Source organism: Macaca mulatta, chromosome 15, assembly GCF_049350105.2.
Source record: "Macaca mulatta isolate MMU2019108-1 chromosome 15, T2T-MMU8v2.0, whole genome shotgun sequence".
Classification (NCBI taxonomy): domain Eukaryota; kingdom Metazoa; phylum Chordata; class Mammalia; order Primates; family Cercopithecidae; genus Macaca; species Macaca mulatta.
In genome coordinates this window covers 70,922,776-70,935,729 of record NC_133420.1, presented here as the reverse complement: position 1 = coordinate 70,935,729, position 12,954 = coordinate 70,922,776, and the positions used below count along the sequence as shown (strand labels likewise).

Sequence of the window (12,954 nt, the reverse complement as noted above, 5' to 3'; positions counted from 1 at the left end):
GTAGCCATTAATGTACCCACTAAGTAGTGCATACAATGTATTATTTCATTAAGTAGGGCAATGTTATTGTTAAAAAGAGAAAAATGAATTTCAAAATTCACTTTCAGATGCTAGAGCACTATTCCTTTAAACTGTCAGCCAGAGAAAGGACTCCATCTTTTATCATAGCCCTAAACTTTGCTTTCAGTAGAGGTAGTTGGGGATTAGAAGAGCAGCTGATACATCAAGGAACCTATACCTGCAAAGTATAATTTAACTTATACCTGAAAAGTACTATTTTCCCTTACCAGTGTGCTTTATGTTTGGAGTGCTTGCACATACAAACTGCTCCACATCCTTCAGCTTTTTAGGATCATTCTTCTTTAAAATTTTCAAAGAAGCTGCTCTAAAACTCCTTTCTGCATGATCTTAAAAGTCTAGTGCCCTCCACAAGATATTTGAAGGCACTAAAGACACACATAGTCTCCTGATCTTCTCCTGAAAGATGTCTGAAACCCCAGAGAGTACCAAGCCATGTATATGCCAATTGCCTTATACATGCATACCTATGATAACGTTTAATCATATTCCTTTTAACATTCCTTTAATCATATTCCTTTTCATATATTCCTGCTTCCCTTACAATCTCACCTATAGATGCTGCCTGCTTGCCGCCCCATCTTGCCCTCTATACTGGCCAGCACTTCTCTTCTTCTATTCCTAAGTATGATCTCCAAACACAAGTCAGGATATATAGGAATAACTCAGGAGAAGACACAACATGGCAAACAACAACAACAACAACAACAACAACAACAAAAAACAACTAGATTTAAATACAATAGTCCACCCTTATTTGTGGTTTAGCTTTCCATTGTTTCAGTTACCCATGGTCAACAGCTGTCCAAAAATATTAAATAGAAAAATCCAGACATAAGAAATTAATACATTTTAAACTGTGTGGCAATTCGGCTCCATCCAACCTGGGATGTGAATTATCTCTTTGTCCAGTGGATCCACACTGTCTGTGCTACCTGCCTATTAGTCATTTAGTAGCTGTTTTGCTTCAAATAAACTGCTGAGGTAAAGCAGTTCTTGTATTGAAGTAATGCTTATTTTACTTAATAAGTGATTCCAAAGTGCAAGAGTAGTGATGATGGTATGTCATTATAATTAATATTTAATTATTAGTTATTATTGTTCATCTCTTACTTGCCTAATTTATGAGTCAAACTTTTTCATAGGTATGTATATATAGGGAAAAACATAGTATATATAGGGTTCAATATTATCTGTGACCAGGCATCCACTGGGGGCCTTAGAACACATCTCTTGCAGACAAAGGAGACTACTGTATTAGACATCTGATTTTAAACTACTTCTTATGGGCAATGTGCTCTGACATTTTTCATTGTATTCTATCCTATCCCATTCCATTTTATTCTACTGTATTTTAAGAATGCTGGGGCTACTACCTAACAGACACACAGTTCCCTAATGAGTCATGACCTGAGATTTAACACACCTAATCTATCTGGAGCAGTCAGAAGTCACAGCAAAGGGCCTTGATTTTTAAACAACAACAAAAAAACCCAAAGCTATTTGCCTCTAAAAATTCATATGGGTCTTTCTGCAGATTATGAAACCTAGATGTTCATTTAACTAATATGTTTTTTTCTATCCTTGTGACATATAATAGTTCATTTACTTTTTATAGCAACTTTATAAGTTAGGTTTAACAGACATTTACAACTTTCTCCGTCTTTTAAAGATGAAGAAACTGAATCTAAGGTTGAGTGATTTTCTAAGGTCACACAGATTGTAATTGTTTCTGCTTTAAAAGCCAGACTCATTTACATCTCTTGCCTGCCACATCACACAGGCCGTTGTTTCTCCAAGTGTGGTAGAGTACTGTCTGAATCAGAATTTCCTAGGTGCATAATACTTACTAAAACATACAGATTTCTGGCTCCACTTTGATCTAGAGGATCAGAATATCTAGAGTTGGACATGGAAATACGCAATTTCAAAAAGGTTCACAGGGAGCCAATATAGGCCAAACTAGGTTTATCATTTCCCTTAGATGGTGTAAATTGTATGTTTGTGTGTGTGTGTGTGTGTGTGTGTGTGTGTGTGTGCGTGAGAGAGAGAGAGAGAGAGTACTTCTGAAAGTTTAAATTACGATTTCATTGTTTTGCTTCAAAACAATTTGAGAGAACCTAGAAGCCAAATACAAATAAAAACTACACAATTATAGATAAACCAAGAACAAAGATTAATAAAAGAATCAAAAGAAAAGAGGAACTTAGCCTAGAAGAAAAGTTATTTGACTTTTTTTTTTTTTTTTTTTTTTTTGAGACGGAGTTTCACTCTTGTTGCCCAGGCTGGAGTGCAATTGCACAATCTCAGGTCAGCACAACCTCCGCCTCCTGGGTTCAAGTGATTCTCCTGCCTCAGCCTCCCAAGTAGCTGGGATTACAGGCATGTGTCACCATGCCTGGCTAATTTTATGTTTTTAGTAGAGACAGGGTTTCTCCATTATGGTCAGGCTGGTCTCGAACTCCCAACCTCAGGTGATCCACCCACCTCAGCCTCCAAAATGCAGGGATTAGAGGCGTGAGCCACCGTGCCCAGCCCAGAAAAGTTATTTGACTTCGATTTGGACTCTAATTCTTCTAGCGGTTAAGATAAAAATAAAACTATTTTGAAAAGTGTTTTATTCACAAGATTAATTTGGTTCTAATTCTCCCAGCATCTGAGCAAAAGAAAAAATAGATGTCTGTTGCATTTTTATTTTCTGAGTAAGAACTTAAGGGAACTGCTTATACATATGGTCAAAGTGTAGAGTGTGAAAACCTTCATGTCTCTTCCCCTTCTCCAGCATGATCATATAATTATTGCAATAACATCAATTGAGTATCTACGGCAGGCCAAAACGAGATTATCCTATTTAATATTCATAAACCGCTCGGGATGCACCCTCCATTTTGTGAATGAGGAAACTCAACTTTAGAGATTGTAAGCGTCTCTTCCAAAACGTACACAGTAAGTGGAAAAACTGGGAATCAAGCCCAGATAGTTTGTCTCCAGAGCCTATGCTCTGCTGACTCTCAGATCAATGATAAGTGAAATAGCCATGGCATATACACATTAGTCCTATTGAGAAGGAAAACTAAAGCAAGAGTAAGAAAATAAAGAGGAGGAACAGCAAAATGAGAAAACCAGACCTGAGGCTAAGAGATTGTTTATCAGGAAGGGGCAGTGGGCAACTCCTCTGCTAGTATGTAATTTGATTCGAGCTGATCCAGGAAATATCTCTAACTTATCTTGGGCCCCTGATAATAAGCTTTCAGGTAATAGTCACATTGACTAAAGAAGTTTGGGTTTCTTTAGACATATAAAGACATTCATGCAGCACCATCAGCTAAAAGGGGGGAACACAGGACTTTATTATTACTTGTCCTTTGACAAGCTCACAAATTAATCATCCCCACCAATCGGCAGGGTCACTATCATTAGTTAATTAGTCAAGGCTAGATGCATATGTTCACTTGAAAAAAAAAAACCAAAAAACCCTTTACTACAAATTGTACATTTACAAAATTTCTACTATTATCGTCATGATCAATTTCTGAGATTCCTGTTCCATGTTCATTAGATGTCTTTGAGGTTGACAGTTATTTTCTCCTATTGTGTCTGTCTCTTTGCTTGTGTTTCTCTTTTAGCCTACATTCACAGTATGTTCTCGGCATTACCTTTGTCTCCAAACAGGAGATGGTTTTGAAGTTACCTTTGATAAAGAAAGCTCAAAAGAGAAAATATTTGTTGTAATTGCATTCATTAGATTACCAAAAAAAAAAAAAAAAAAAAAAAGGTGTATTTTCTGTATTTGCTTTTTGGGTAAAGATGGCTGTTATCCCGGTAGTCATGCGAGTTACCAGGAGAAATAATGCCCTGGTTCATTTCTCTCATATCTTTAAATAGTCATAATTCTAAACTCTGTAAGAGATGATATAAAATGAGTTATAGAATATATATAGTTCCTCTGCAGATGATTCTTCATATGATCAGACATAACAGTTTGGTCTATGAGTGCAAAGGATATTTTGCAAGTGATTGATTGACTAGAAATAATTCAACATTCTTTCTTGCAAGAGTCTGCTTTTTTTCAGATGCTTTCTCTGTTCTCAGTATCATCATCTACCGCTGTCAGCTTTAGTTTTTTTTTTTTTTTCTTTCTCTATATTGTTTTCTAACAGGGATACAAGGTAAGATGAATACCACAGTCAAAACGGCATCATGCGGCTGAAGCTGACATCAAGCACTTTTGGTGGTCTTCAGAAAACAGCTTTACTTTGTTCTGTGCTTAATGTCAAAGATGTGGAATCTGCCGAGGCACCTGCCATTTTATATAGCTCTCTAATCTTCCTTTATATTAGCTATCTGGAAACATCATCACACTGACTGCTTGGTTTAAATCGTGTTCACTCTTGTAATGTAAAAAGATAAGAACTGTCCCCAAAGATGTAAACTTAGACTCTTGTATTGTAGACAGTTATTTTTTCAATGTAATTTTCCTTGAAACAAAATTCCTTTATATTTCAACAAGAAAAGAGACTATCTCTTTGCCTCCTAAGTAAATATTTTGCATTACAATTGTCCAGATGTGCAAGATGCCTACTGAAGCTTTCTTTGTTTAATCACTGATCTTTTAGATCAGTTGTTTAAAAAGGCAAACACTATGGCATATATTCTCATTCATTCACATATTTATTTCATTCATTCAAATAACATTAATTGGGTTCCCGCTACAAACCTTATACTGTGTTATGTACTGTAAATACCAAGAATAATAGGATGCTTTTATTTGAGAAATCAGGTAGGAAAGATAAACCCACGAAAACATAAATTAAAATACATCATGTTAAGTGCTATAATAGATGTATGAGCAAAAAGTCTTGGGAGCACAGAGGATTGCCGTCTAAGTTCAAATAAGGGAGTATAAGAAGGTTTTACAGAGGAGGGAGAGATATTCCAGTTAGTCTAGTCAGTGTGCTGCAGAGAGGGGAGAGAGTGGGAGAGGGATGATGGTGGGAAAGGGCATTCTCAATAGAGGGAACATGAAGAATTTAGTGTGGGTGGAACAAAGGGAGCTTTCTAGAGGAAGATCAGGATAGGAGGCTGAAAATGTCAACTGGGCCAGATTGTGAAAAATGTATGTGTCATGCTAAAGAGCCTGGAATTAATTGCCTGGGTATTGGGTGACCAATAGAAATATGACTAAGAGCTAAGAACTGGATCTGTGCTGCAGAAGCAACCCTGTTTTCAAACAGGCTGTAGAGCGAAACACCAGAAAGCAAAACTGCAGCACCCCCTAGTGCAAGAGCTTGGCACCACATTCCTATCCCAGAAAGAGGCCCCCGCAGGCCTGGGTGAGGGCTGATGGCAGAGGTAGCAAGTGAGTAGAAGGTAGGCAGTTAAAGGGACCTGGAAAAAAAGCAAAACAGGGGACAGGATGGAGAAGACAGGGCCACAGGGAGTGAAGAGTGGTTTTGAGTAAGATTTCTTCACCCGCTTTGGGGTTTACGGTTTACCCTGCCTTTTCAGAGTTAAAGAATAGGGACAAGAGCTAGAAGGTACAAAGGAAATTCCAACCTTTGGGTCTTTTTTTTTTTTTTTTTCTCTCTCCTCCTTTTCTTCCAATGGGGAAATGTATCCACTTTGAGACTACTCTGGAGGCCTTAGAGGCAGAGGGAGAAAGGATGTTAGTGGGCAGAGCATATATACAAGTCAGGGTCTGTCTGTGTGTGACTAAGAAAGGATGGAGTTCATAATAAAGCAAGCCCTGAGTCAGTCCTTTCCCAGGAGAGTTGCACTGCTTTCAAATGAAATGTTAGAATTTCACCCTTACTTTGAACTTTTTCACAATGTTAAATCTGGGCCAGAATTTGGCTCAGAACTTTCTGATTCTACTTTTTACGTTTTCCTTAGTACGTAAAGCAGCTGGAGCCTGTTCCTTTTTCTTCTAATCTCCATTGCTACCATATTAGTAACTACAGCTTGCTTCCCTGGTGGCTGTTGCATCTCTGGAGTAGTAGCAGGGCATAACATCATCCAGTCTATGGAAAGGAAAGACTTGGAACATTACTTAGTTTACTAATTTAGCACTTGCATTACCTCTGTTTTGTATTTCATCCCTCTTATGTGATCTTTAGGCTGTGTTTGAAAGACTCTACCATAGAGAACTCACCAGTTACCTGTGCCCTGGATAGCCATGTTTTACAATAATGTTCCTTTGAATATTAAGCTGGCCATGTTTTCTTGAACCTTTCAGCTCCTGTTTTTATCACTTGAAACCAAAGGCCAAACTGCATCTCACTTCCACATAAGACTCATTCAAATATCTGAAAGAAGCGAACACATTGCTTAGCTCCTTTAAGGGGGAAATGAAAAAGAATGCTGGAGGACTCACTGCTTCATGTTAGATATTAAGGTAGGATCATTCACTTGCTTTAGCTTCCTTATGAGGAAAAGCAAAAGAAAATCCAACAAATATACAAATAAACCAGTAAAAAAAAAAAAAAAAAAAAAAAAGAAGAGTGACTTTTCCAAGGTAAGTGGTAAAGCAGGTATGTACAGCTAGAGTAAATTATAAATTTTTAATATTAAATACATTTAAATTTTGCTTTATTTATGAAAGTAATACAGATTCATATTTTTAAAGCCAAGTAGTTCTAATAATAATATATTAATGATACACTAATAGGAAAATATAGTAATAATAATAACCTGCTTTATTCTTTTCAACAGGCTTACTCTCACCTCTTATAATTATATATTTTGATAATAATCTGTTTTTAATGACACAGGTAAAAATGCCATTTTTTTCTTCCTCTTTCTTCTTCTCTTCCTCCTCATCTATTTCCCATATGGAATATACAGATTTAGCTTCTTAAAACTGCCCATCTAACACATATACATTTATCTTCTCTATATAGTTGTATTATAATTTTGATTAAGTCAAAACTAAGCATTTGCATTATTATGACTGTTAATATCAGCTCAATAATATGATGTTCTATACATTTATTTCAATTCTTATCTCTCCTGGAGTTAATAATTGCCCTGTTTCATGACTTGCATGATTTCTATAAATCTGTCATTAATTTACTCCCAAATCATCCTGCAGAACTGAAAATCTTCTCTTAATATGTGTGAACACATTCATCATTCTTTCTAGTTTTGCTTGTTGTATTGTATTTGGCTTTAACACACTCCTCCTGGAGTCCTTCTTTCTGTATTTTTACTGCAGCTGGTCTGTTGTACTGGCTGTTCTCTAGAGGGGGCTGCATGAGCTGATATTCCAGAACTTCACTGATAACCTGCGAGATGTTATGTCCTTCTTATATTTGTGACCTTATTTCCTGGGGGCCATTGTTTCCTCTTTCTTGGTGGAGCATGTGGAAATTTGAGAGTATTTCTCCATGGAATTCTAGTTTTCAGGGTTGATACTGAGAAGTCGTGGTCTAGTCTGGCTCTTACTCTTTCATAGGTGGCTCTTTTCTTCCTCTCTCTTTTCTCTCTGGAAGCTGTAGTGGACTCTTCTGTCTCTTCTATTCTGAACTTTTATGATGATTTTGGTTTCCTATTTGTTATTGGTAGCATCACTGGGCCCTTTTAATCTGAAAATAATTCTAGCTATTAGTTTGCAGTTACTATTTATTAATCACTCACCTCCAACCTCTTTATTTCAAGAACTATTATGAGTCAGATGCTGGGTATTCTGAATTAATTCTGGTTTGTTGAACTTTTTTCCCTATTTTCAATCTTTTTGTCATTTTTTTTCTACTTTCTGGAAACTCCTTAAGTGTAACTTCCAATATGTTCCAATTTCTTTCCCTCTTTTTCCAAGAGCTTTTACTTTTTTTCTTTCTCTTTGTCTCTCTCATGCACATCTACCTCTATCTATGTATCTCTATCTCTATCTCTATCTCTCTCTCATCTATCTAAACATCCTGTTCTACTTTAGGGGATATAATGTCTCATCATTTTGAGAGTATTATAGCCTTTCCATTGTTTTCTTTTACACCCTGCATTGTCTTATTTTTTTCTGTTTGTATTGGTGTTCTTCTTTCATGGTGTACAATTCCCCCCTCTGTTTATAGCAGTTTCCTTCTGTTTATTGCAGGACCTCTAAGGTTGATTGGAATCTCTGGGTGTATTTGCTGGACCTGTCAGTTGGTAAGCCTTAGTGCAGCCCACAATAAAGCACTGGACTTTTCCCTGGGAGAAAACAGTGTTCCTATCTGTACTTCTTTTCTTTTTGAGTTCTTTTTTTTTTTTTTATATACACTTTAAGTCCTAGGGTGCATGTGCACAACGTGCAGGTTTGTTACATATATATATATATATATACATGTGCCATGTTGGTGTGCTGCACCCATTAACTCATCATTTACATTAGGTATATCTCCTAAGGCTATCCTTCCTCCCTTCCCCCTCCCCACAATAGGACCCAGTGTGTGATGCTCCCCTTCCTGTGTCCAAGTGATCTCATTGTTCAATTTCTACCTATGAGTGAGAACATGTGGTATTTGGTTTTCAGTTCCTTGCGATAGTTTGCTGAGAATGATGGTTTCCAGCTGCATCCATGTCCCTATGAAGGACACGAACTCATCCTTTTTTATGGCTGCATAGTATTCCATGGTGTATATGTGCCACATTTTCTTAATTCAGTCTGTCACTGATGGACATTTGGGTTGATTCCAAGCCTTTGCTATTGTGAATAGTGCTGCAATAAACATATGTGTGCATGTGTCTTTATAGCGGCATGACTTATAATGCTTTGGGTATATCCCCAGTAATGGGATGGCTGGGTCAAATGGTATTTCTAGTTCTAGACCCTTGAGGAATTGCCCACACTGTTTTCCACAATGGTTGAACTAGTTTACAGTCCCACCAACAGTGTAAAAGTGTTCCTATTTCTTCACATCCTCTCCAGCACCTGTTGTTTCCTGATTTTTAAATGACTGCCATTCTAACTGGTGTGAAATGGTATCTCAAAAAGACCCCGCATTGCCAAGACAATCCTAAGCCAAAAGAACAAAGCTGGAAGCATCACGCTACCTGATTTCAAACTATACTACAAGGCTACAGTAACCAAAACAGCATGGTACTGGTACCAAAACAGAGATATAGACCAATGGAACAGAACAGAGCCCTCAGAAATAATACCACACATCTACAGCCATCTGATCTTTGGCAAATATGACAAAAACAAGAAATGGGGAAAGAATTCCCTATTTAATAAATGGTGCTGGGAAAATTGGCTAGCCAAAAGTAGAAAGCTGAAACTGGATCCTTTCCTTACTCCTTATACGAAAATTAATTCAAGATGGATTAGAGACTTAAATGTTAGACCTAAAACCATAAAAACCCTAGAAGCAAACCTAGGTAATACCATTCAGGACATAGGCATGGGCAAGGACTTCATGTCTAAAACACCAAAAGCAACGGCAACAAAAGCCATAATTGACAAATGGAATCTAATTAAACTAAAGAGCTTCTGCACAGCAAAAGAAACTACCATCAGAGTGAACAGGAAACCTACAGAATGGGAGAAAATTTTTGCAATCTACTCATCTGACAGAGGGCTAATATCCAGAATCTATAAAGAACTGAAACAAATTTACAAGAAAAAAACGAACAACCCCATCAAAAAGTGGGCAAAGGATATGAATAGACATTTCTCAAAAGAAGACATGCATACAGCCAACAGGCACATGAAAAAATGCTCGTCATCAATGGCCATCAGAGAAATGCAAATCCTTTGAGATCTTTAGTCTCCAGAGAGGAATGCTTTGTTTTCCTGCTTGGCTTCCAGAGTTCTGAGAGCGAAGTCAGAGAGATATATTGAGGGTCTCGGTTTTTCATAAGCATACTTTCATTTAATCATCTTACTTTTGTGTACTTTAATTAAATCCTGTTTTCACTAGAGTGCCTTCTTTCTGTCCTAAACTGATCTTAGTATTTCCAAGACCAGTACTTCCCCAGTTGAATTACAGTATTCACAACGTATATCTCAAGTCTTTGACAAAATGAAGCCGGGGCAGTTGCCTGGCTTCACGATATGGGAAAGAATCTGGGAACCCAATTCTTCCATTTACAAACTTTCAACCCCCATTTTAATGTTTTCAGTCACTTCCTTAATCCTTGCCTTTAAGACGTCTAATTTCTGGGCATTTCTGGGGATCAGCAGCTCAGACTCCTTTTCATTATTATTACTTTTCTGATTGCTTCAGTTACAACCTTCTGTCATGCTACTATGACTATCTTTGTCCATCCACTTAAAATTTTTGAAAATGTGTTTGCCATTTTTAGTCTGGTATTGTCTGTCACCTTTCTTGATTACTTTGTCCTTGGGGGGTTATGCATTATTTATCCTTTATTCTTATTTTAGTTACTTTTGGGGAGGGAGTAGAGATAAAAGCTCACACCATGTTTAATTACAAGTGAATCCATTGCTGTATCTGCTACGCGTGCTGCCACTGCTTACAGTTTTGAGTCCATCACCATGCTATAGAATATACATGGCTGAAACAAGATTCACTGACATTTGGGTACACTCAGCGTTTCCATAATCTGCCTATTAATCGTTATCTCTTCCTCTTTCATAGGAAAATCTAGAAAGACAAAATCAGAGACGTAGGTGAGTAAGAGGGAAGGTTTTAGTAAGACAGACTAGGTTGAACTACATAATAAAATGCTGGAAGAAAGGAGAGAGAGCTACATATGTAACAAAAGTGGCAAGAACTAGGGCTTAAGTAAGGTTTTGATGAAGATTTGAGACATTGCACTGTGAAAGATTTGACAGGTGAAGAAAAGGATTTGTGAAAAGAGTTGCTGTGTTATAAATTTGATCACCTTTAATGATCTTTGAAAGAGTAAAGTGAATATTGGTATTCCTCTTTAATTAATAATCATTGTATAATCTCTGCTTCTTTGACTGACATTCTTTATATTTTGAAGGGCAAAATAGGTTATTTATAGACTTCTAAATGTGTGGTGCTCAAATCTAAATGCAACACTTTCAGTGTGAAAATATTAAACAGCTCTCACATGGAAAGAAGAGCTACATCCTATTTTCAAATATACAGGAAGGACAAAAGGAAATTAGATCTGAAATCTATAATAAAAAGGAAATTAGTTTTCTTATTCCTAACCTTTCTTCTGTATTTAAAAATTGAGTCTATTTATTCTAATGTTTAGCCTCTGGATCCTCTCTATCTACCCAAACATACATTCACATTTTCAGTAGGCATTCTCTATTCTCTTCAGCCACCCTAATGATTTACCCTGCAACTCATTAAACCCACATAGTCTCAGATAAATTTAAGTGATTTCTTTTGACCACCTCCTCCTCACACACATTCCAAAATATACACACATACAAAAACAAAAACAAAACCCAGCCATCTTTATTTGGTTTCTGGTTTCCTTCAGTGAATTTTTTTTTGTAGATCTTCTACAAAGAGTATCAGTGGAATTCACTGAGTTGGAATAGAGGCAGAGGTTCAGTGTTATTAATAAGGTTTAGAATAATGAACCACACAACATTTACCTAAAATTTATAAATATGGGAAAAATACAGAGAAATGATAGCATGAGCTTTACCTTCAGGGAGATCATGATATAGTCAGGGAAGTAAAAGGGTTCTTGAGAAATGCTTAAAAATGGAGGACGTAAACAATTTTAGGCAACAGATTGGTATGAAATGTGTTGTTACAGAAATGGTTTCCATTCTAAATGAAAGACTTTCCTATTCTCCATACCAACCACTGTGGGATGCCCTGTGTTAAGATGGTAAACAATGTGATTGTGGTCCCTATTTGGTTATTAGTGAACTCTGATTTAGAACAGTTTACGTATTTAACCTCTACAGGCCTGGATTTTATTATATGAAGACAAAAAATGATTAAAATGAATAATAGTTGAAGCATTTTTCAACCTAAAAATCTGTTATTGGGCTTCCCTTTTATAAGAAGGGCATGAGTTTACCTACAGTGGCTAATGCAAGCCATCAGAAGCATCTACATAGTGTATATAAATGGAAGTATGACCATGGGATATTGTAGGGATAGACTAGGTTTCATAGGCAGGTTCAAATTTGGGCCCCTTCACTCAAATATTTAAATATTTCCTGGAGATGGGTCTGCAGTTATCAAGATTTATTTTCCTCTTTTAATTTCTCCATAAGGACATTGCAGATAATTTTTACCATTTATCTATGACCAGTGTGGAGATGATAGTTCCATGTCAACCCATTGATGTTTCAAACTTTTACAATGAGAACACTTTTGTTTTAGTTTGTTCTATCTACCATAACAAAATAACCATCAATTGAGTGCATTTAAACAACAGAAATGTATGTCTCATTGTTCTGGAGTCTGGGAAGTCCAAGATCAAGGCACAGGCAGGAGTACTGTATGGTGAAAGCCTACTTCCTTAGAGACAGCACTTTCTGTGTCCTCACATGCTGAGAGGGGCAAGGTAACTCCCTTGGGCCTCTTTTATAAGGGCACTAATCCCATTCATGATTCATGAACCCAATCATTTCTCAAAAGGCCTCACTGCCTAAGACCGTCACCTTGGGGGTTAGGACTTCAGCAGAGTATCGCTTCTTGGCCTTCTGGCTAAGATCAAGTGAAGGACTTCAGCAGAGTAATTTTGAGAGGACAAAAACATTCAGGCCATAGTACCTTGTCACTGCAGGGCTATACTATACCTTTATCCAAGGGTGCTCATATATAAATTCAGTTCTGAGTGTTCTATTTCAGAGGCCAGATTAGGACTTTTTTGTACTCTCCAGATTTACTTGAATTACAATATACTTGGTAGTTATCGCCCCGATGATTTCCTCTTTGCCCCAATTATTTGGAAGTAGACATACTGGCATACACATAAGCTGAGGGATGT

General features: G+C 37.0%; 1 protein-coding gene across 1 annotated transcript in view; it reads right to left on the bottom strand.

The window, feature by feature from the left end:
• LINGO2 (leucine rich repeat and Ig domain containing 2) overlaps window positions 1-12,954 on the bottom strand; it is a 743,357-nt gene that overhangs the window by 387,228 nt on the left and 343,175 nt on the right. The gene's annotated exons all lie outside the window — the stretch shown is intronic.